We start from the raw sequence: 25,195 nt of genomic DNA, 5'->3' as shown, positions 1-25,195 counted from the left end.
TCTAGCTCCGAATTCAACCTTGTCAAGGCTGCAGTGTCCGAGTCAATATTGGCAACGATAGCACCCACACGATCCAGTGTTTGCTGAGGAACTGCTGGGGCTTGCACTGAACGCAGCGACTGAGATGGGTCCTAAAGGACATGGGTTCCTTTTAACAGGCATCTCAATTAGTTCTCTCACACTACAAAATAAATAAATTAACTCTTAACCGTTAAAATGGCGCTCCTGCCAAAACAAGATGGCGCTCCCACCAAAATAAGCCAGGGAAAATGGCCACCGGCCCCAGTAGTTACCCCCAACCAGCCTTAAAATTGGTAGGCGGGGGTATAGAATTCACCAGGCTTACAGAGAGGGAACTCTCAAAAGCTGAAACAGCAAACAAAACAATCACTATAACTCAAAATATTTTCGCCCTCACTAAACTCAATTCAAGGCTCTTTAAAATAAAGGCATGGCTATAACTGCTCAAAATTGCTGCTCCCAGAACTCAGGAAAACAGAGGAAACTCCACAGCCAAAAGTGCCAAAGGCAAAAACCCCGTGGGCGAAATCACCTCTGCAAATAATAAGAGGGGCCGCTGAGCAGAGGTTTTTTCTGGGCCGCAGTGATGATCCGGGAGCCCCCGGATCAACCGACTCATAAGCTAAGGCCCTTAGAGGAAATAGCAGATGCTACACAAAGCCACAAATATAAAATCGGAATCCGTAGCAAACCCCGCAAAAGGGAGCACTTAGGAATCCGATGGGGAGGATTAACTTAAAATTAAAATGAGGGAAACGGAAGAGGGTGAAAGGAATTAAAAGAAGGGATAACGGAAAAATATCACCAGGACGATCCATCGAAGGTACATCGCTCTCTCTCTCGGCTCACAGAGGACACACTGTTGGTGTTCCAAATGCATGCGCCGAAAGAGGAAGCTCTGGGTCACGTGCATGGGTATAAATAGGTCCCTCGAACCGTTTGGACTGCATCCCATTGGCCAGATTGCACCCATCTTCGAGGGACCTACCAATTGGGTGTTGTGGCTGACCAATCATACCCACCCACAACACAGAGTGTCGGTTTTCCAGGTCTCACCGTCCTAGTCTTTACGGGAGGACCTGATTTATTAGAATGTTGTTTGTTTCATCACAAAGTTTGGCTCAGTTCATTCAGCACAATCCCAAACTCATCTGGGTCTCCGTATAACTTCTGCTATCTGATTTTTCTTTCTTCTTCTTTTTAAAGAAACTTGATCCAATTACTTTTTCGAGGATCTGATGAAGAGTCTGCAGGTGTCACTGGTGTACATTCTCATTAAACAGAAATGGGAAGCCAGAGTATCTTTTTCACACACCTGTTTAGACATATCAAGTCACTGATCTTTCAAAATGTATTTGGTGGAGTTTTTGTTTTGCTTTGTTATTTGGGGTAGAGTTGGTGAGAGTTGATATTTCCTGTAATCTGATATGTTTGGTGCTTTTTATTGGTGGAAATCAGATCTAGGTTTTAGTCTTGGTATCAAGGGCAGAACTGGACTGATGGCAAAACTTGGCATTGCCCATCTTGAAAAGGAGAATTCAGTTCCCTCATCAAATTCATATTAAGTAATGAAACCAGATATTATTAAAAAAAATTTTAAAAAGCAAAGAAACAAATAAGCTGCTCTTAGGGATTTTTAAAACATGATTAAGGGGAAATGATAAAGATATACAAAACTGCCCATGTATGCTGTAGAGCAGGCATGTCCAACTCCCAAGAGACTAAGCAACAGAAATGCATTCAGTGCAAATTATCCTTTCTTTACAATCAGTCCAGAAGAACCACATCACTTATCTAAAATAGCAGAAGCAGCGATGGATCTAAGCTTCAGGGGCCCTAACTGAAAACTGTAGAGAAAGCAGATAGAATTTCCACATTTTACCACCTGGCACAATTATTTGCAGATGCATGACTTTTACATATTTTATCTATATTGAAGTACAGTTCTGGTTGCCTCACCACAAAATGGAAACTAGAGATGGGGAAACCAAAATGATCAATGGGTTTCTTTGGGGGGGGGGGGACTAAGCGTGGTGGGGAAGAAGTGGACAGATAAAAGTTTTCTTTCTCTCTCATAATACTAAAAGCCAGGGTCATCCAATGAAGCCAAAAGGTGGGAGATTCAGGGCAGACAGAAATTTCTCCACACAGTGCAAACTATGGAATCACAAGACATCAAGATGGCCACAAACTCACATTGTTTTAAAAGGTGATTAGACAAATTCATGGAGGTTAAGACCATCAGTGACTACTAGCAAGGATTGTTATGTCCTATGGGACATGGGCGTCCCTGTGGTCTAAACCACTGAGCCTCTTGGGCTTGCTGATCAGAAGGTCGGCAGTTCAAATCCCAGCGACGGGGTGAGCTCCTGTTGCTCTGTCCCAGCTCCTGCCAACCTAGCAGTTCGAAAGCATGTCACTACAAGTAGATAAATACTGTAGGTACCGCTGTGGGTGGGAAGGGAAACGGCGTTATCATGCGCTCTGGTTTCCATCACGGTGTTCACTTGCACCAGAAGTGGTTTAGTCATGCTGGCCACATGACTTGGAAACCTGTCTGTGGACAAACGCCGGCTCCCTCGGCCTGAAAGCTAGATGATCTCTGCAACTCCATAGTCACCTTTGACTGGACTTAACTGTCCAGGGGTCCTTTACCTTTTACCTTTTACCTCCACCATTGGAGGCAGTATGCCCTTGACTACTAGTCACTGGGAATCAGAGTGCTGTTGCACTCAGGTCCTGTTTGTGCGCTTCCCAGAGGCACCTGGCTGGCTGATGTGAGAACAGAATGGTGGCTGGATGGCCCTTTATCCATATGCAACACAGCTCTTCTTTTGTTCTTAAAGAAATTGGAAAGGCTTCAGGATTCCTCCCCCCCCCCAAAAAAAAGCCAGACTGGGTAAGTAGTATTTGCTCAGCCTTAGTTTCTCATAATTTAAATGTATAATTCATTTTAGATCTGGTATTTTTTTTGTGCCATGACAAATTTGGAAATACTAGAGATGACGTCTTTATCCTTTGTAGGATCATGAACAATCAATAGCAATTGATTGGCATGCCCTGTTGTGTCGAGACTAAGCTGTGTTTCTTTATCTCAGTGTAGATTGTATCTTGGTTGTGTATTCATTATTGGAATTACAGGTCAAATTGTAGCATTCTTTTTTTTTTTAAGTGCAGAGATTTACTGTTTGTAAAGGGACACTTTCAAGGTTACTTATTCACACATCTCTGTTCTATTATAATTTATTATAAAGTCATCTCCACACCCCCACACCCCGGTGCTGCTTTCTTGAACCATCCTATTGAATCTGATGGGATTGCAATGTGCAGGTACAAATACAAAATTCACTTAGAATTCTTCATACATCTGGTAAGTTAAACTTTTTAAAAAGAGATCTTATATTATTGAAGTTATAACAATTTAACCCAAAGAGAAAAAAAATAAACAATTATGCTTAGTAGTTTAGATAGTACCTAATGACACTTAAGGGGAAAGGTCCTGTTAAGCACAGTGGGACTTACACCCAAGTAAAAACACATAGGACTGTGCTGTTAAGAGTTTTATCTGTTTGACATGGATGGATTAGATGGAGAGGACAGTGGTTTTGTGTGGCGAGTCCCGCCTCTCCCTTTGGAAAATAAAGACACAAGACACAGCTTTTAAGGTTAATGGGCAAAAAAGGCCACAACTTTATCGATTGCAGGAATTGAGCGGTATTGGCTTAGGCATTGGTCCTATCGACTAACCGGCTTCAGCCTGATTGCTTGAAGACCAGCAAGGGTTAACCGCCAGTAGGGGGAGTCCTGCTGATGTACATCAACTAGGAGCTCCCCCGGGGTCACCGCTCGGGGGCATGCCTTAGGCCCACACCTCCATAGGCTTCGGACAGGGCAACACCCCCGGAATCCTTTACCGGGCTACCCTTCGATTTGGGGGAAGGTGATGGTGCTTCCTTCCCCCCTCTCATCTGCATAAAAATACCCTTACCAATGCCTAACCGCCAATGCCAAGGAAGTTGCGGCGATTTGTTACGAGGTAGGCGAAGAAACCCAATGGCTGGTGCCAATTTGTCAAGTGGAAAAATTCCTACCAGGCTTCTTGACGGCGACCAACCGAAGTCCATAGCAATGTCAGAGAGCCAAACCTAAGGGCGGGTGGGGTGGGAAACCGGAGCAGCTGGCGCGAAGAAGAGAGGGAAATCCTCGACCGCGCCGGCCCTAAATAGCCCGGGCCATGCCTCCCTGGCCAGCTGATTGGCTGTCCAAGGAGATGACGCGCCCGAGGATTAGTGGCTTTCTCCCAGTAGCACTGCGCTCATTAGCATGGGTATGAACAAGGGCAAGATAGTAGTGGTAAAGCTGAATGTGATCTAGTGTCTAGAGCCCCACAGGTGCACACACACACACACACACACACACACACTTGCAAGCCTGCCACTGCAGCCTGGAGCTTCCCCACCTCTTTCTGTCCCCATCCTGATGATTTTTGCACAGCCAGGAGGACACCACCACCTCTGTCCCACATCACAAGCCATCATTGACCCTTGGACTTTCCAACTACCCCATAAAGTAGGTCAGTTTTGCTCTTCTGGTATTACAGTTGTGGAGCTAATACATAGAGGATGGAGCTGGACAAAGGCCCCCTTTAACTTCAAGGTAGAGCAGAAGCAGGAATTTAAGAGAGAAATTGCAGTTCAGAGACCAGGTCATAACACCACACTAGTATTTTATTGATTTATTTGTTCATTTGATTTTTTTAAACAAAACAAAACAAAAACCTACATTTACTTATTTTGCTTTGTGAGTGAGGATGGAATATTTGGAAATGATACGCACTAGAGTACAGTATTTGGTTTGACACTTCAGCTGGCCTGGGATCTTGGGGCTTTGAGTGAAACTTGCCATTCAGGCCTGTGTGGATCTGGGAATAGATCACATCAAACAGCATAGGCTTATATCAGAATGAATTGACTTTGGATCAGGACACTATTATGACCGCCCCTTTTGTTGTTATTTAACTCTTACAAAGCACCTGCATTTTTTAAAAGGACTGTACATAGACTAAAATATAATAGAGTCCATGCTCAAATACTCACAATCTAATGTGCTACAAAACAAAACTGGGAAGTGCAAAGTAAAGCAAGCTTTGGGGCCTCTGCTCCCATGTGTTCTTCAAAAAACTAGTGGATGATGAAAGTTGGGGGGCCATTTCATTTAATGTTTTCTAGAATTTTCTATCTGCCAATGGTTGCTTTCTCCCCACCTGTTTCAACTTATATTTGCAGAAATCTGTCACACGCAGCAACAGGCACAAATAATTCCATCACAAATGAGCAGGGTGGGCTTTTTTCGTGGTTTTTTTCCTTTTCTTTTTGCAAAGTTCTAGCAAAAGAGATAAAAAGTAGGTAACTTTCCTCCAAGTGTGTTATTTCCGTGATGCTTTGAAGTGTTTGATCTGTGCTATTTTGTCATACTGAAGTAATGAGGGTGTCTGCAAATCAGGCATTTTGCTACATGAGACAGGTGTAAAAATGAGCCCTATCGGATTTTGTCACTTTTCTATCTATAATGTATGCTGCAGTCTTTTCGCTTACATCTAATGCAGATCAACTTTTTAAAAGTGTACCTTAGAATACTTATGGATTCTGCACTGTGGTGGCAATGCATATGACAATGTTCTTGTGCGCCTCTGTCTTCTCCCATATATCTAGGCAGTTTTCAACGATATGAGCTCAACCGTTATTTGAATTTATCTTCTAGCCTCAGAGGACAGAGCTGTGATCTAGTAAATATGCTCAGGTATCATCACCTTCAGCATTAGATAGGATAGTACGAAGGCTGCTGTTGTAGCTGTTGTAGAAAACCCTTTCCCTGGTCACTTGAACGTGTCACAACATCAGACTTCTGTTCCTTAGATAGTCAGGAGGGCTGCCAAGAACAACTGTGACTGGCTGCTTACTACTGCCCAGTTTCCTTAATATGACAAAGCGTAATCAACAGAGGCACTAGGCTAAAATACTGCTACATCCATCTATTATTCCCTGCTATGTAAGCTCTAAGACTCCAAGACCCATTCTCCCTTTCTGCCCCTTATGCTGGGATCATCTTCCAAAAATCCAGGTGTCCCTCAACCTTTCTCTCTGCCTGCAACCCACATCCCTTCCATGTCAATTTTTTACTATTAAAATGAAACCCAAAGATATGAAGCATCACGGTCTGCAGATCCATTCCCTGTTATCCTTCTGTTCATTGTAAAGCAGTCTTCAACAACCCAGCACTCTCCAGATTCTTTTTGGGATACAGCTCCTATTAGCCCAAGAGTCTAGAATGTCTGAAGGGCATCAGGTTGGCAAATCATTAGATAGGTAGGTAAAGAACAATCTACATATTATATTGAGCTGTATATAACCTGCCCTGGGACTGAACAGTAAAGGGCAGGCTAGCAGCCAGTAAGCGCAATACAAGGAAATAAGATTCTGAACTAATCACACACACATACACACACCAATCCTGGGAGCCTGGGAGCCAGGCAGGGGCTGTGAATAGGGAAGGCGATCTTCGCTTTTGCTCTTCCCAGCCTCTGCCTGGCAGCCTAGAAACCAGGTGGGGGTGGGGCCAAACAAGTACGCTTGCCACCCCTGCCCAGCACTCACTGAGTGGTGTCATGTGGCACATCACATGACGAGTCACATGACCATGCCCCCTCAATGTGGGGGAGGCAACTTGGTGCCCCTGCTAGTGGGAATAACATGTCAGACCCCTTTTGTCAAATCTTTGCATTCTAAATTCCATTTTTTTTTCCTTCCTGAAACTTGAGTGAACTGGGGGGCAGAGAAAATCTAGAAGCCATTTGGAAGGGAAAGAAGCATGGCAATCTAAACTAATCTAATATATATATATATATATGTGTGTGTGTTAAGAATCATGTAAAAAAGAGCAATGTAGTTAATTTCAAAATTTCCAATTTCATGCCCACTAATACTATGACGTTGAATTGTTTCTTAATCTGGTCTGTTTTGATATTTGTATTTTTGCAAGAAAGTGATGAGGAAAAATACTGAGCATGTTTTAGTCTTTTCATCTTGAACTCTTCCTTGCCTGATGGAGGATAGAAAAGGGTGGCTAGCTGGCTGTGTAGAAACTGCCCTGCTGTACAAAGGTAAAATTTATGTTGGTTGTTCAACCCACTTTTGCCTTTGGCTCCATCCACACTGGCATGTGATGCTCAGTTTCCCAGGTTGAAAAATCTCTGATCTATATCAATGTGGTTGCTGCTGCTGCTGCTTTTAGACAGGCAGTTAATATTGTTATAATGTATTTTTGGGGTGAGGAGTTGGCTATATGTTGAGACCCTAATAACCCCAGGATCCAGCAAGTGTTAAAATACAAACTAGGTTAGCTTCCCGCTCAGCTGAGAGTCTGGGTGATGGGTCATTAAGGGAACAAAGGAAGGGATTCTGGGCAAGACCATAAATGGATGGGGGCTCCTACCTCAACTCACAGGTAGTTAGAAAGACAAAATGGCAGGAGTGAGAGTTGGAGTGATGTGAACTAGAATCAAGCAGCAAACTTAGAAGACAGAGCCAGAGCGCTGTTTGATTCCCATTTGAATCAAAGATTGCGGCTATGAAGGAAAGAAGGCTCTCTTGGGTGTTAATGCTCTGAATTGCTCCTTCATAGGCTAAGGTTGTATATATGTGTAGATAAACCATCTATCATAAAGACACCACAGCCTCTTCTGTGTCTCATTTCCAAAGGAAATAAGAACCCTGAACAAGCACCTGGAACCCCTGGGATCTTGCACCACTCAGAGATTTTGGGGGAGGCATGCAACAATATAGTTCAGAGGCACCGTGTCTTGCCATATGCACTATAAACAATTAATGGTGTCAGAAGAGACCCTGTAGTCTATTGTCATGTTGGAGAAACAAACGGTTTGCCCAGATGATGGAAATTAATGACCATGATGGTTTGACAGGATTAACAACCAGAGAGGAGAGGAGGAAATGCTTTATCTCAAATGCAATGGCCAATAAAGCATCGTCCAGCTCAGCAAAACTGGAAAGGTGAAGTGAAGGCTATTGGTTCAGCTGCCGTAAGTTTTAAGAAAGCAGACATCTTTGCAGCGAGAGCTGTTCATGTGTTTTCCCCACCCCATAAAACTTCTTTCCTGGATTATCAGAGACTTAATTAGTCTCTGGACTCAGCTGTAGAGCTGCAAATAAAACGTTTTAAGTGTGTTTTAAGTGCAATATACAATGTGACACTAGATGACGATGGTGAACCTTATGGAAATTTATATATATATATATAGAGAGAGAGAGAGAGAGAGAGAACACTTTTTAAAACAGCATTTTCAGAACATTTTTATATGTGTGTAGAATCCACCTCTTCTCTGCTGCTAAGTAATTCCCCCTTGTTCTGTTTCTTTACTAACTCTAGTCATGCACAAGCACACTCTCCTAGTTGTGGAAAGGGATGGGGAAGATTCTGTCTCTAAAATAATCCAGGCTGCAAACCTATTGACCTTGTTGAGCCAGAAAGAATTCCAGAACATAGGCCATACTTGTAATGTTTCCACAACTAGACACTTTGGGCAAGTGGAAGAGTCTATTCAGACGTGAGGATTTTTGTGTTAGTTTTTTGTGATTATAATGCTAGTACTTCTACCCTGGAGCCTAATGTTCCTTTTACACTGCATTACCTGTTATGAAACTTTTTGATCCAAATACCATGTGTATCATTCTAAATTTTAAATATCATGCTGATTTAAAATGGTGGGAAAGAGCTGCATACCACCCCAAATTTTCTCACATGAAATTGCAATGAAAATCCCCACAATTATGCAGCAAACGACACCACCACTTCCAAAAATCAAAGCTGGGCAATTTATTTGGGCAACTGAGGCAGAAAACCCTACAAACACATCTTCCCCTCACAGACTGTAAAAAATAAAACTGCAACAATGTAAATGCCTAAACATTTGCTTCCTTTTCATGACACCAAAAATCAGTTTTATTAAGGTCTGTCTAAAATAGGCTAGCCCAGTTCATAGCTTCCCACACATTCTTAGGTCACACCCACACCATACGTTTAAAGCACTATTATACCTCTTTAACAGTCATGGAGAATCTTGGTAGCCTATACCACCATTAACAAACCACAGTTTCCAGAATTCTTCATGATTGGGGGCTCTTGTTAAGGCTGAAAAGTTGTACAGAACCAGTAATGGGCTCCTCAGTTCCATCAGCATCTCACATAGTAGTATATTAGCCCCAGACAGAAGAGCAAGAAGAAGTCGAGAGGCCTTGAGTGCTGGCAGCTGTGGAGAAGGATGTTCTCTCCCTTGAGATTATAGATCTTTTGGCTTGCCGTACTGCCACTCCTGTGTACTTCAGAGCCTCTTGGAGTGCGGAGAGGGCTTTGAGCAGCCAGTGAGAGGGGCTGGGAAAAAGGAAGTGGGGCAGAGCTGGAATCATGAAGGCAAGACAGGTGGTTGTTGTTGAGAACCAGGCATCACCTCTGTAAGTGGTGCATTTAGGGTAGTGCAACCAGTTCTGCCACACTAGTTGTTGAGCCTAGGGAGTGCCGTAGGGCATCACAGCTATGATGTAGTGAATTGAGTGGAACAGAAGGTGAGAAGCAATGGAGTGCCAAATTTTGGGCTCACACAGGGCACTGCTGAAATTTGAAAGACCAAAATCTGCCTCTGATCAAATGCACCAACCTAGGCAGAGATTGTGTTTGCATGAGTGACAGTCTCATAAGGTGAGAGAGTCTTGTGAGTGAGGCTACCCCACCCTATCTTTAAAAAGCTTGATGGGACGGATGTGACAACTGTTGGGACATAGTCATTGCTTTTGTTCAATTCTGAGTCTCTTGTCTTGTGCGTGTGCCTTGAAATCAAACTTGGATCCTGTGCTTTTTGTTCAGCTTGTATAGAGAGGTCTCTTCCTTACTCTCAAGTGTAAGTGTCTTGGGACAGGAGCATGACAATTATTGGTTTTTTAAAAACAAATAAACCACACCACAGACCCCCCATGTTTGCATGGGAGAGTGGGAGAACAAGTAAGAGAAGTTTGGTTTGGTTTTAGTTATAATGCAGATCGATGTAACTGGTTGTCTCTTAAAATAATATGGAAACTGAAATTCAGCTGTTCTTCAAAATTCACACTTTTCTTAATTTGGTGATGCAGTTCTTTCACTAAAAAAAAAGCGTGCATATTAGGGAAAAGTGTGCATAACAATGTACATATTAATTAAGACAAACATCCAAAACATTATATGAGGGAGATACCCATATGAGAGTTTCATATGAGAAACTATGAGGGAGATAGTTGCATGCAAAATTATGTATAATAAGTACCCACTAAGATACTGAAGAATTTTCACGAGTTTTCTTTTTTAAAATCACACACTGATGCAGAAATGTGGCCAGTTGAATATAAGATGGGATAAATGCTTAACTAAGAGAATCTGAAATTGACAGATTCATCCATCCTCATCTCCTCATATCTGTAATGGTGGGTTGTAGAAAGCACTTTAATTCTGCAAGCTATTCTGAAGTACTGTCAGAGTGGAAAGTATACATTCCTGGCTCCAGCAAAGCTTTCAGAAGTGGAACCAAACAGCTCCACTCATCCTTATCTGTCTGCAGAGCTCTAGATTTTTGATTCTCAGTAAATCAGTGTTCATGCCAGTATGTTTCGACACTTGCCTTTGTACCAGCGCATCGTGGTTACTTCAAGTGTTAGCTGCGTGACTGAGCTCTGAAGTGTATGGGTATAAAAATCTCTTCAGCGAATCTTGAGAGAATGTGAATACAATGATGATGGCTTAACATTCTAGCTTTCACAGGGAGTAGGAGAGTGGTGGTTGGAAGGTCATAGTACATTGTGAATCATTCCGTCTCCTCATAAGCATAGCAACAAGCCTCATTCATCCTGAATTTGCCTGACTGCTCGACCTGTGTCACAATAGAAATCAAGTTTCTGAATGCTTGGAACAAATCCCCAAGTTGAGATTGCCTGCGTTTTTGTCATCCAAGAGTGGTTTTCATTAATTTGAATATAATAGCAGTGATGAAGAGATGTGCTCAGATATGCAGTGTTTTATACCACAGAAGTTTGGGCTGCAATCTTCTTGTCACTTCCTTAGGAGCAGGCCTTATTGAATGCAATGGGACTTATTTCTGTGTGTACACAGGGCTAGGTAGTGCAGCTCGTAACAATTTGGGGACTGATCTTTACAGAGGACAGTTCTGTGTTTGAAAATGTCCTCTAGTTGAAAGACTGCCTGGTCCAGAGATATAGAACCCTAAGAAGGGAGAACAAGGGAGGGTCTTGAAGTGGTCCATCAGTGGTTGGCACCTGAGTAATAGACTCTGTAGGCACACAAGACACCTAGTCACAGCCATCCTCACTATGGTGAGTTATAGTGTGTTTCTGTTATTTATATTTAAATGAGAGAAATGACTTTTATTTACCCTATTTATTTCCACCGCTATGTATAAACTGGCAAATGCAAACTTTATGCAAATCTGTGCCCCCCTCCCCGGTGATACCTAAAGGGGCAATTTATGCACATTTCCTTTCTGTTTCTTTTCTCCAGTTCAGACTGTGCTTTCTTCTGGACTTAACACCTGCTATTCCCTACTTAAGCACTGTCTCCATCCCACTCCTGAAATCAGTTCCTGGGATGGCAGGAAGCATCAGAAATGCTTCATAAGACCATAAAAACACAAGAAGAGTCCTGGTGGATCAGGCCAATGGCCCATCTAGTCTAGCATCCTCTTCTCACAGTGGCCAACCTGATGCATATGGGAAGCTCACAAGCAGGATTCAAGCAGAAGAGCAGCTCTCTGAACTTGAGACTTCCAGAAAGTGGAAATTCCTCTGACAGAGGAGGTGGAACATAGCCATTGTGACTAGTAGCCTTTGCTAGCCTTATCCTTCATTAATCATCCTCTGCCCCTTCCTATTGCCTAAAGTACTGTATTTTTCGCTCTATAAGGCGCACAAGGCCATAAGACGTACCTAGTTTTTGGAGGAGGAAAACAAGGGGGGGGGGGAATTCTGAATCTCAGAAGACAGAACAACAAGAGGGATCGCTGTGCAGCGAAAGCAGCAATCCCCCTTGCTGTTCTGGCTTCTGGGATAGCTGCGCGGCCTGAATTCGCTCCATAACACACACACACATTTCCCCTTACTTTTTAGGAGGGAAAAACTGAGTCTTATAGAGCAAAAAATATGGTAGGTTCCTAGTTCTTGCTTTTTTCCTCTCTCAAGTGGGAGGAGACTTGAGAACAATGCAGCAGTCGATGTTCTGCTCTTTTTAACTTGTATTATTTTTTAAAAAAATTCACAAAGCCATACACAAAATTAGCTGTGGTGACTGTATGCAACCTGTATTTTTCAGAGGAAGTAGACTTTTGTGGACCAACGGGGCATAAATGTGGGACAGAGCTATCCCCCTCCATTTCTGCTTGCGATCTTCCCATAGATGTGTGGCTAGCCGATGTGGGTAGGATGCTAGGGCTAGATAGACTTTTGGCCTGAAATAGCAGGGTCTCCTCTTATGCTAAGTGCTGGAGAGGAGGAGGCAGAATCCTGCATTGTGAGAATCAGCCCTTGGCTAAATGAAATGTGAAGCTTCCTTTAGTGGAAGGCCGCTCATTAAATAAAATAAATATGGAGCCATTGATTCAGTTAGCGAGCGTTTGAAATGGGTCCTTCATCAGGATGATTTTACAGTGCCATACTCTTAGCACATTTGCTTTGATGGACTGGATTCCCCTTTATTTTTATCGCCTCATTTTTGTGCTTTTGTTTATCCATAATATAGCGCTCCTGGAATTAAAAGCATTGTTTATAGCTCTTTTTTTGCACCACGGTTTTGCTAACATGTCGCATCTTTTTGATGTACGGAGACCAAGATTCCTTTCCTGCTTTGTATTAAATATAAACAAAATAAATAAAACTATTAGAAATGCAGAACTCGTTTTATTGCTTTAGCTTGGGTATCTTGTACTTTAGGATACTGCACATTTGACATTAAGCCTTAGTATATGGCTCTTTGAGGGCTTTAATTATTGTCTCTTTCTGCCCCCCTCCTTTGTTCTACTGTGATAATGAAAGTTTGCAAGGAACAAATAACTTCCTTGCTGGATGAATGAATGCAAAACCTGACTCAGATCATTTTCTGCTCCCAACTGTATATACATGGAGATACATCATCCATCACCTGCTTTAACAAACCACTTTCCAAAACAGTTCTAGGGTTCATGTTATGTGTGTTTTAGTTTTTATATTGTAGAGCATCCTGTGATCCTCAGGTGTTATAGAAATTTAATAAATAATAATAATATAGGAAACACAGTGATCTCTGTGATAGATTCAGGTCTACGTCTGTGCTCGATGCTGCTGCGCTGTAAAGACTTAGAATCATAGAGTTGGAAGAGACCACAAGGGCCATCGAGTCCAACCCCCTGACTTAGCTTACATACATTTGAGTTTTGCATAATAAAAAGGTCACAAGCTGTAGCTCTTGAATTTTGCAGATTTCAGACTCCATTTTCCATTTCCCCTTTCTGCCATTCTGTACCCATGTGTACATGAACCTGCCAATTGAGGCTTTTATCAGAATTCTCCAACATCTTTATGCATCATCTAATACCACTGTAACCAAGCAGTGCTTCTAAAAGTAGTTTACAACTGTAGATCCTAAGGCTGTTGTAGTGGCATCACTATGTGCTCTCAAGCAGTGCTTACCAGTGAAATCTAAACTTCCTTCCCTGCTTGATGGCTCTAACAACTGGCTCTTTCCCCCCCCCCCCCCAGTTGCAGAGTCATCTATCTCCAGAGAGTTTCCAAGATCTAATCCGGGTCAAACTTGAAATATACCTGAAAGATCATCTCACACCTTATATGCAGCCTCTGTTGTCTTTTCAATGCCTACTGGAGACCTTCCTCTTCCAACTAGCCTTTTAAATTGAGATCTTTCCCAGTCTGAAAGTGTATTGGGATTTTTTTTTTTAAGTTCTTGTTGCTTCATCACTTATTGTTAGCCACTTTTTGCTCCTTAGGGGACAAAGATTTAAATTTAACAAACAAACAAACAATAAATAATAAAGCTTATAAATTATTGGCTCTTGAGACTTTGTCCTCTTTTCAATTGTAATATATTGAGCAGTGGCAGAGTTGTGTAGTAACCCCACCTGCCCCCAATCTCAGGGATTCAATCACATACCAGCAAATTCAGGTTGCACAATTAATGCTGATTCAGTGCATTCACTCTAACATGAAAATAGGGACATCCTCTACAACATCAGGAAGTTTCTCCCATGCTTGATCTCACTGCACACATAGAAGTCATATACACATCAACATTGGTCACCTTGAGCCAATGACAACCTCTCCGTCTCACCAACCTCACAAGATTGTTGTAAAGAAAAAAATGTGTGAGGGCAGGGATCATGTACACCTTCCACAGATAAATAGAATGAAATAAAAATTTAGCAGTAAGCTGCTTTGTAATAATAATAATAATAATAATAATAATAATAATAATAATAATTAGAAAATGTGAGAATGATCAGGAACATAGAAGAGAGTAAATCCTGCTGAACTCAGTGGTACCTAGTTTTGAGTAAAAATACTTAGGATTACAGTGTAAGCCTGCCCTGTCTTTACCCAGTTACCTGGGAGTAAGCTCCATTGAATACAGTGGGACTTACTTCTGAGGAGACAGTGTAAGGCTCCATTTACAATAAAGGAATCAACACTCCCTGCTTTCCCTAAGAAATGGCTGATTGCTGAAGCATTGTGATGAAAGAATTTAAAGTGGATTGGTGACCTTTTGCTTCAAAATTATAGGAAGGGCTTCATATGCCAGCGTCACCATTTCCTTCATTTAGTGCAGGTATTTTATTTTCAGGATAAACAGGAATCTGTTTTTGCACCTACACACAGATCATTTGTTTGTTCTCCGAGGCATAGAGGAAAAAAGAAAAGCAGAACATTCTGGGATCAAATCAGAAACCAGGATGGAACTTCCGGGGGCGGCGCGAACGGCAATGGCGGTCCTCTTCTGAACGGGAGAGGAGGCTCCGCAGGCAACGGGTCGTCCGCTACGGCGAAGCGGAGACCCACTTCGGAAAACCCCAGGCGGCAAGAGCCTGGGGTCTTGAGGCTCGGTGGGCGCCTAGAGCGACCCTCCAAGTGCAGAAGGAACCCCGTAAGGGGCTCCGGAGCACGGAGGGGGGTTGCGGCGCTGTGAGCTGTTTCACAGCCTGAGGAGCGAAGCCGCGCTGCTACTGTCGGTGAGCGCTGATCCCTTTTCCTGCCAAATTACGGATCCGGACGAAAAAGCAACTAATTTGTGAGTAAAAGACTGAATCACTTGAAATTTGAGATTTTAAAAGGGAAACTTGAATTGGCTTGAACTTGGCTGTGAGCGGAGAGACGTGGAAGCAGGAAGTCCGTCTTCCGCAGCCATTGAACTTGAAAAAAAGCAATCAGCTGGAGGAGTGGAGGCTGAAAGAAAGAGACTCTAAGTTTTACAGATCTAAGCATCTATTTGAACTTGCATTTTAAAGTAAAGACTTTAAGTTAAAGATTTGGGATTTCTATTTGCACTTGACTTTCCTCCTCTTATTGGATTACAAATTAAAAGGTGAAACCCAGAGTCAGGAGCTGCCTGAGTACTAAGGGAGCTGTCAGTACTGCAGATTTGGATACTGTATATTGGAACTTGAAACAATCTGAGGGTATTGAGACCTTTTAAATTTGAAACATTCTTTTTGGAGATAAATAAGCACTGTCTGCAACAAGGTGACCATTTATAAACTCTGCTAAACATTTGTATTTGAAGGTTCTTGGACATTAAATTAGACTCTGAAAGACAGATTAAGCTCCCTCTAGAGGACTGGATTATAACAGTGATTTTACATACACTTTTTACTTTCGATTCCTTTGCTGTTTGCTTGCTCTGGACCTTTCCATTCCCATGGGAACAACTCAGTGTGACCTTGACTGACAGATAACGTTGGAATGAGTGGCACAAGAAAAAGAGGGAGAGCTAAACAAACAACTCTAACAACTCTAACCTCAGCTTCACAGACACGCAGATCATCTGTGCCTGCTTTGCCCTCAGAAGTGGAGGGTGAGGGCGAAGCAGAGCAGTTACAACTGGAAGATATGGCCTCAGGAGCATCTGCTTCTGTACTAGACAAAATCTTTGAAAAATTGGAAGCTTTGGATAAGAAAGCAGATGCGCAATCAGCAAAGATTGATAAAAACACAGAATGCCTAAATAAATTAACCACACAAGTGGCACAGAATGCACAAGCAATTGGACAGCTAACGGAGGCCTCAGCAGAAAATCGGAAATTGACTGAGGACACCAGACAAAGATTTGAAAATTTAGAGCAAGAGGTAAGACCACTCACTAAACAAGTTGGGGAACACCAGATTTATCTCTCGATGATAGAACTGCGAAACCGTGAGAACAACTTAAGGATTAGATCACTACAAGAGGCAGAAGAAGGAAATCTAACTGAGTTTTTGACCAAAGAATTCTCCAAGTTCTGGAACTTGGAAGAAAAGGACTTTAAAATTGTGTCAGCTTTCAGACTTGGAAGATTCATAAAGAAGGAGAGGCCCAGAGACTGTTTGATAACATTGAGATCAAAGGAGGAAAGGGATAAGATTTTGGGACTACACTTTGTAAAATCACTGGAGGTGTTGGATAGAAGAATTGAAATTTATAAAGATATCCCAAGACTACTGCTTGACCTTAGAACCGCCTATTCTGAACTTGTTAAACTACTAAGGAGCAACGCAATTCCATTCAGGTGGGAATTTCCTCAAGGATTATCTTTTACCTTTAGAGGGAGAAAGGTCAAAGTGAGAACACTGGAAGAGAGAGACAAATTCCTGTCTACACACGGAGAGGACCTTCAAAAAAGAATTGAACTACCTCCTGGGCCTGAGGCAACGCCAATACCAACATCAGCATCTGTGGAACCTGAAGACCCTGAGAAGATACCACCCCTTGAAAAATAACCAGATAGTTCAGGATGTCTCTGCAACTGTTGAGCTGGAATATTAATGGTTGTAACATTCCGGAAAAAAGGAAGAAAATATTTCATATATTAAAAAAAGAACAATTGGACATTATTTGTTTACAAGAAACACATGTGACGAGGCTCCACAGAAAAGTGTTAATAAATAAAAGATTGGGCCAGGAATTTGTATCTTCGGACAAAGTTAAGAAGAGAGGCGTAGTGATATATGCAAAAGAGAGCCTGTCACCTAAATTCCTATTTAAAGATGATCATGGAAGAATTTTGGCTATTGAGATACAATATCAAGGAGAGAAACTGCTGATATTAGGAATTTATGCACCTAATGAAGGGAAATCGGAATTTTACAAGAAGTTGCAGGAGACAATGCTGGACTATCTAGACTACAACAACATCATAATGATGGGAGATATGAATGGGGTCGTATCAACTAACATGGACAAGTCACAAAGTCAAAATGTTACAAAAGACGGCAGACTACCTAAAACCTTTTTTGAAATGATTGACAATATGGACTTGATTGACATTTGGAGGACAAAGAACCCACTAGGAAGAGAGGGAACATTCTTTTCTGAAGCCCAACTGACCTGGACAAGAATCGACCAAATATGGATTTCTAGAGGCCTGGCACCTAAGGTCAGAAAAGTGGAAATCTGCCCAAAGACCTGCTCCGACCACAATGCAGTAAAGATGGATATGACACTATTACCAACTGGATCCTTTAGATGGAAGATGAATGACAATTTGTTTAGAGATCAGGAAATTACCAAGAAGGCCCAAAAAGTTTTGAAGGACTATTTTGAGATAAACATGAATAATATGGTGGAAAAAAGAATAATCTGGGACGCAAGCAAAGCTGTAATGAGGGGATTCCTGATACAACAGAATGCAGTGAAGAAAAGAACACAAAATGAGAAAAAAGATAAGATCTTGGATAAAATAAAAGAATTAGAGAAGAAACTAAGAGTGAATCCGAAGTCACAGCCAACTCTGAGAGAAATTAAACTCTATCAAACACAATATTCTAAATTGATAAATCAGGAAATTGAATGGAAGGTTAAATTAATGAAACAAAAAACGTTTGAGTCGGCGAATAAATGTGGAAAACTGCTAGCTTGGCAGTTGAAGAGAAGACAAAGATTAAATACTGTTACAAACTTAGAGGTTGATGGAAAAAACATCCAGAATCCAGTGGACATTAGAAAGTGTTTCCAGAGATACTTCAAAAAATTATACACCCAAGGGCCGCAAGATGATGTTGAGATTAAACAATTTTTGGCAAAAAACGGATTATCTAAATTGTCACAAGAAAATAGGACAATCCTGAATTCTAAAATAACACGACAGGAGATCGAACAAGCTATCCAGAACATGCAACTTGGCAAATCTCCAGGACCAGATGGGCTGACCTCCAAGTACTATAAGACATTGAAAGACTACTTGATACAACCTTTGATGGAGGTCAGCAATGAAATTATGGAGGGGAGGAGGGCACCGGAGTCGTGGAAGGAAGCGTTTATCACATTAATACCAAAGTCGGAAGCTGAAAAGACACAACTTAAGAACTACCGTCCCATCTCTCTCTTAAATGTGGATTACAAAATATTTGCAGACATTTTGGCAAATAGATTTAAAAAAGTTTTAAATGAAGTAATACATAAGGACCAGGCTGGCTTTCTCCCAGGAAGACATCTGTTTGCTAATACAAGGAACATTATTGACATTTTGGAACTTTTGCAAACAGATATAAATACAAAAGCGGTTTTAATTTTTATAGATGCGGAGAAGGCCTTCGACAATATCTCCTGGAAATTTATGATGGGAAATTTAAAAGAGATGGGAGTGGGACGGGGTTTTGAGAATGGGATTGAGGCGATATATTCAGAACAGAAAGCTAAACTGATAGTTAATAATGTGGTTACGGAAGAGTTTAAAATTGAAAAAGGGACACGACAAGGTTGCCCTATTTCCCCTTTGTTATTTATTTCGGTTCTGGAAGTGCTATTGAACATGATTAGAAGGGATCAGTTGGTGGAAGGAATTCAGGTCGGTCAGAAACAATATAAATTAAAAGCTTTTGCAGATGACCTGGTTTTGACCTTGCAGAAGCCAGAGCCCAGTACGAAAAGAGTATTACAACTGATTAATGACTTTGGTCGGGTGGCTGGATTTAAATTAAATAAACAGAAAACTAAGGTTTTGGGGAAAAACTTGACTAATACAGAGTCAGAACGGTTTCAGAATGAGATGGAACTTAATGTGGTGAAAAAAGTAAAATACCTAGGGGTAAACATAACAGCAAAAAATCTAAGTCTATTTAAGGATAATTATGAAAAATGTTGGACAGAAATTAAGAGAGACCTAGATAGTTGGTCAAAATTGAAACTTTCTTTGTTAGGCCGAATTGCTGCTATCAAGATGAATGTATTGCCAAGGATGTTGTTCTTATTTCAAACACTTCAGGTTTTGGACAAAACGGAGTGCTTTCAGAAGTGGCAGAGAGACATTTCCAAGTTTGTCTGGCAGGGCAAAAAGCCCAGAATTAAGTTTAAGATATTAACCGATGCAAAACAAAGAGGGGGCTTTGCCCTGCCAGACTTAAAGTTGTATTACGAAGCCGCAGCGTTTTGCTGGCTAAAAGACTGGCTACTTCTTGAAGACACTGATGTGTTAGATTTGGAAGGGTTTAACAATACCTTTGGATGGCATGCATATTTATGGTATGACAAGGTTAAAGCAAACAAGGCCTTTAAGAACCATATTGTCAGAAAATCATTGTTTAATGTCTGGTCAAAATATAAAGACTTGCTGGAAAATAAAACACCAAGGTGGCTTTCACCTTTGGAAGCCAAGGCCCGAAAAAGACCCAATATGGAGGCTAAATGGCCAAAATATTGGGAAATACTAGAAAAGGATGGAGACAAATGGAAATTGCAGAGTCTGGAGAAAATGAAAGACAAAGTGCGAGATTGGTTACATTACGCTCAGATCAAAGAAGTTTTTAAAAATGATAAGAAATTAGGGTTCCAGGTGGAGAAATCGAAACTAGAAACAGAATTGTTAGAACCAAAGATTAAGGTACTTTCAAGGATGTATAACTTGCTGTTGAAATGGAATACACAAGACGAAACGGTTAAATCGGCTATGATAAGGTGGGCACAGGACATTGGGCATAATATCATGTTTGAGGACTGGGAGAGGTTGTGGAGTAATGGATTGAAATTTACTGCATGTAACGCCCTGAAAGAAAATGTAATGAAAATGATTTATAGATGGTATATGACCCCAGTCAAACTTGCTAAAATTTACCACCTGTCTGATAATAAGTGTTGGAAATGCAAAGAGTGCGAGGGAACGTTCTTCCACCTCTGGTGGACTTGCCCTAAAGTGAAGGCGTTCTGGGAAATGATTTATAATGAACTGAAAAAGGTATTTAAATATACCTTCACTAAGAAACCAGAGGCTTTCCTTTTGGGTATTGTCGGCCAAGGGGTGGCAAAGAAGGATCAGACATTTTTTATGTATGCAACAACAGCAGCAAGGATACTTCTCGCAAAACACTGGAAAACTCAAGATCTACCCACACTGGAAGAATGGCAGATACAACTGATAGACTACATGGAACTGGCTGAAATGACTGGCAGAATCCGTGACCTGGGAGAAGAGAGGATTGAGGAGGATTGGAAGAAATTCAAGAACTATTTACAAAAGCATTGTAATTTGAGTGAATGCTAAATAAGATGCTAGACTAAAACAACTGAGCACCACTAAATTTAGAAGTTTTTTAAGAAAATAAGTAAGACTGTGAAAAATTAGCTCCTTTTGAGAATTATATGATTATGAAATATAGAAGGGATATAAGATTTTAAATAAGATGATAAATTGCTGACAAAATGTTTCAACGATGAAAATGGGAGCGGGAGATGTGAGGAAGTCCAAAGAAAATGTGAAAATATGTCAAGATCGATGTTACATTGTTTATCATATCTATTCTTATTGTAAAACTTAATAAATTGCTTTAAAAAAAAAAAAAACAAATCAGAAACCAGGATGGCTTCTGTAATTCCAGGACTGTCCCTGGAAAATTGGGACACTTGGAGGGTCTGTCAGTACTCTTCAACAACTAACCTGCTTCCACCTCTCCTCCAAATTGCACTTTGTTTCAATTGCTCATTCAATTGTTCATCCAGATTCCCTGGAATGTGTGGGATAGCAATTGCTCATCAAACTTGTGAAAACACATCAGGATGAATGTTCAAAAAACAGCTTGCATAGAAGCCCCGTTTCATGTCCAATAAGCACAGGATGCCTTTGCCCGACGACACTGTGACCCATAGATTGCAGCAAAATACTGGGCAAGGTTTTGCCCAGAACAGGGGTACCTCGGGATGTGAATGGGATCCGTTCTGGAGCCCCGTTCGCATCCCCAACAGAACGTAAGATGCGACAGCAAAACGTGTGGGTCGCGTTTTGTCGCTTCCGCGCATGCGCGTGACATCATTTTGACCGTCTGCACATGCGCGAGCAGCGAAACCCGGAAGTAACATGCTCCGTTACTTCTGGGTCGCCACGGAGCGCAACCCAAAAGCGCTCAACCTGAAGCGTATTTATCCCAAGGTATGACTGTATCTTCTGTGTGATGGGAAAAAGCTGTCCCATGAGCCCTTGCTGAAGAGGAGAGGGGAAGTCTGTATAAGGCTGCTCCCACTTGGGCTCACAGCCATTTTGCTTTGAGAGCTTCCCACCTGTCCTTGGGCTAGAGCCTTAACTGAGCAATTTTAGGTCATTGGTTGACAGGGCCAGAAATGATTCCCTACCCCCCCCCCCACCTCTCAACCCAATTGGCACTTTGTTGGGTTCTTTTTCGCCTTTCCCTCAGTAAGATTATGGCTTATCTTGGTTAGGCAGAAGAACATAGAATCATAGAATCATAGAGTTGGAAGAGACCACAAGGGCCATCGAGTCCAACCCCCTGCCAAGCAGGAAACACCATCAGAGCACTCCTGACATATGGTTGTCAAGCCTCTGCTTAAAGACCTCCAAAGAAGGAGACTCCACCACACTCCTTGGCAGCAAATTCCACTGTCAAACAGCTCTTACTGTCAGGAAGTTCTTCCTAATGTTTAGGTGGAATCTTCTTTCTTGTAGTTTGGATCCATTGCTCCGTGTCCGCTTCTCTGGAGCAGCAGAAAACAACCTTTCTCCCTCCTCTATGTGACATCCTTTTATATATTTGAACATGGCTATCATATCACCCCTTAACCTCCTCTTCTCCAGGCTAAACATGCCCAGCTCCCTTAGCCGTTCCTCATAAGGCATCGTTTCCAGGCCTTTGACCATTTTGGTTGCCCTCCTCTGGACACGTTCCAGTTTGTCAGTGTCCTTCTTGAACTGTGGTGCCCAGAACTGGACACAGTACTCCAGGTGAGGTCTGACCAGAGCAGAATACAGTGGCACTATTACTTCCCTTGATCTTCCCTTGAACATTGTGTGTATGAGGGCGGAAATGATGCATTCCATCAACATGGGGCTTGTGGAATGATGACTTGATCCTGGGACCCAATGCCATGCCAACCCTTGCCCTGTCTGCTGCTCTCAATAAAGATTTGGCCTGATTTTATCCCATCTCAGTTATACAGTCTGGTTATTTTGTTGCTCTCATGGGTCACATAATGCGCCTGCCTGGGCAAGTGACCCTTCATTCTCTTTCACTGGTGGGCTCTTTGAAATGCCTTTGTAATGCTATTCAGCAAGTCTCTTCAGCTATGGAGATATATAAAAAACCCAAACAGAAGGTCATCTCTTCACTCTGCATGACAGCATATTTACCATGACATCATTAATCACCACACCAATTATGCAACATTGATTTCATGTTAGTAGAGTGGTAGTTCCTTACCCCAAATAAGACAGATACAATTACTACCCAGAAGGGCTTATGATCGGCATTAGAATTTAGCTCATAGGTTTGCAGTTTAGCACACACTTGGAGACAGAGGGCTTTGAAATAGTTGTTACCTAATCCTCTCCCATTATTATTTGCATGTGTCTCATTGACTCAAAAGTCTTATGACACTGATAAAGTATTCAGATGTAGAAACTGCAGTAAGATCTTCAGACCACTGAGTAATAGATGGTGGGTTTTTATGCTTGCAACCAGAAGCGCTTGTGGGATCCGTTGTTGTTGATGATGTTTTTGTTAATTTTGTATACCACCCTTCATCCGAATATCTCAGGGCAGTTCACAGTATAAAATACAGAATAAAACTACAAAGTACATAATAAAAACAAGAACCGAAACACAAGAACCCAATAGCCCCACCTGCTAGTCCCTCCGCAAAGGAATATGACATTAAAAAGTGTGAACATCTACAAATAGCAAGGATTTTCCTAAATAAATTAATATGAGCAATAATTTCTGATCAGAAAGGAAGCCACTGTAGGGTATGCCCAACATCATATACCTCAAAGAACCTTTATCAGCATTATCACTTGCTCCTGTTTGAATTAGCCAGTTACCTCTTAAGACACTGTGGAGACAATACCCAAAACTTACATTCCAAGCTTATCCTCTATATGTCAGAGCCTTGTGACCCTCATCATTTTCTCCAAAGTATGCCCTACTGAGTTAAATGAGACTTACTCACTAGTAAGAGTACTTAGTATTGCATCCAGAAGCATACTGCATTGTTACATGATATATTTCCCCAGGTTACACTGCAGTTGATCATAACTTGGCATCTGACCCCCTGTAAACTCACAATATAAACTGAATCTCAACACAGATATTTAGCTTACTTGCCTTACGATTGTTCTGAGAAGCACTTAGCATATTTTGGGTGATTAAAATGTCTGAAACAGAACCATTAATTATGTATTCATTTTATATGTGTACCAGAATGAATTTGCATTTGAACCTAATTTTTTTTTTCCTTAGGAAAAAAAATTAAATGAAAATGCAATAACGTTGAGACAAATAACTCATAAAGGACACTAATGAGTGGTGGGAGATGGAGTGGAAAGGCTTTAAATGCGTCCCATTATTTAGTAGGATAATTAAGGACACAGTTCTACCATGGCATTTTATTACAGAAATAGATAAGATCCCATCTTATTGCAAGCAGGTGTTGTAATGAAGCAAATCGAGATCACTTTCCAAGAGGTTATTCTGGCCCAGAGAAGATTGCCAATTTACCTAATTCCACCTGTAGCAACTTCAACTTACGCTGGCAAAGTCAGTTGGCGGGGGAAGGAATCTTCCATCCTTAATCATTTCTGTTTCTGGCCGGTTTGGGGTTCATGGGGGATTTATTTATTTATTTATCTATTAAGTTTATGGGGGATTTATTTATTTATTAAGTTTGTATACTGCCCTTCGTCTAAACATCACAGGACAGTTCACACCATAAAAATGCAAAATATGTTCTTATTTTTGAGGAATTCAAGCCCACATGGATTATAATTTTATTTGTATGTTATTGATTATATCTATGGTCTGCAGATCATTTGCAACAGATACCATGGCATGCTACAAAACATGAAGCAAATAAGAAAACAAGAAGCAAGAAACAATGAAACAATGAAGAACTAACTTCAAACCAAAGAAAAACAGTTAAAAACAAGAGAGAATAATGGCTGGGAGCTGATCAGATTTGTATTACCACCCAGAAAAATGCATTCTCTCGCTTTTGGGGGTCCAGTTCTCAAATAACAAATAAATACCCAAATCTGTTTGCAAATGTGTATTTTAGAATAAAATACATTTAGAAATGATTTTTAAAGTGCATTAAAATACGTACTTAAATACTCATTTAAATATGAATTTTCAAGTGGAAAATAGATAGATGGGGAAATGGAATGCAACAGACTTATGAATGAATGCAGCAGTAACACAGGCAGGCAGTAGACTGCCCCATTCATCCCTATCAGAGATGCACAACTTCAAGCCTGATTTTCAAGGCGATAGAAAAAGATATTGCCTTTCCTCCAAGGAGCTCAGGGCAACGGTACAAGGTTTCTGCCCCTCAAGGGCACTTTGCTCCTACAACAGCCCTGCAAAGCAAGTTGGGATTATTGTGACAATGTCAACAC

The 25,195-nt window shown here is 41.3% G+C and overlaps 1 long non-coding RNA gene across 2 annotated transcripts; it reads left to right on the top strand.

Annotated features, from left to right (window-relative positions):
* The first annotated feature begins 4,645 nt into the window (after positions 1 to 4,645).
* Positions 4,646 to 24,923, top strand: LOC308468369. 2 transcript variants are annotated; one of them, XR_013981601.1, is made up of 4 exons: positions 4,646 to 7,180; positions 8,000 to 8,116; positions 11,632 to 12,014; positions 12,277 to 12,366. It is a non-coding gene; the product is annotated as an uncharacterized lncRNA (long non-coding RNA). The 2 variants fall into 2 exon arrangements; XR_013981600.1 differs by lacking the exons at positions 11,632 to 12,014; positions 12,277 to 12,366 and adding an exon at positions 24,606 to 24,923.
* Positions 24,924 to 25,195: the final 272 nt, after the last annotated feature.

Source organism: Podarcis pityusensis (assembly GCF_964106645.2).
Source record: "Podarcis pityusensis genome assembly, chromosome: Z".
In the NCBI taxonomy this organism is placed as follows: domain Eukaryota; kingdom Metazoa; phylum Chordata; class Lepidosauria; order Squamata; family Lacertidae; genus Podarcis; species Podarcis pityusensis.
The sequence above is the reverse complement of the archived record's forward strand: the minus strand, read 5'-3'. Positions and strand labels throughout refer to the sequence as shown.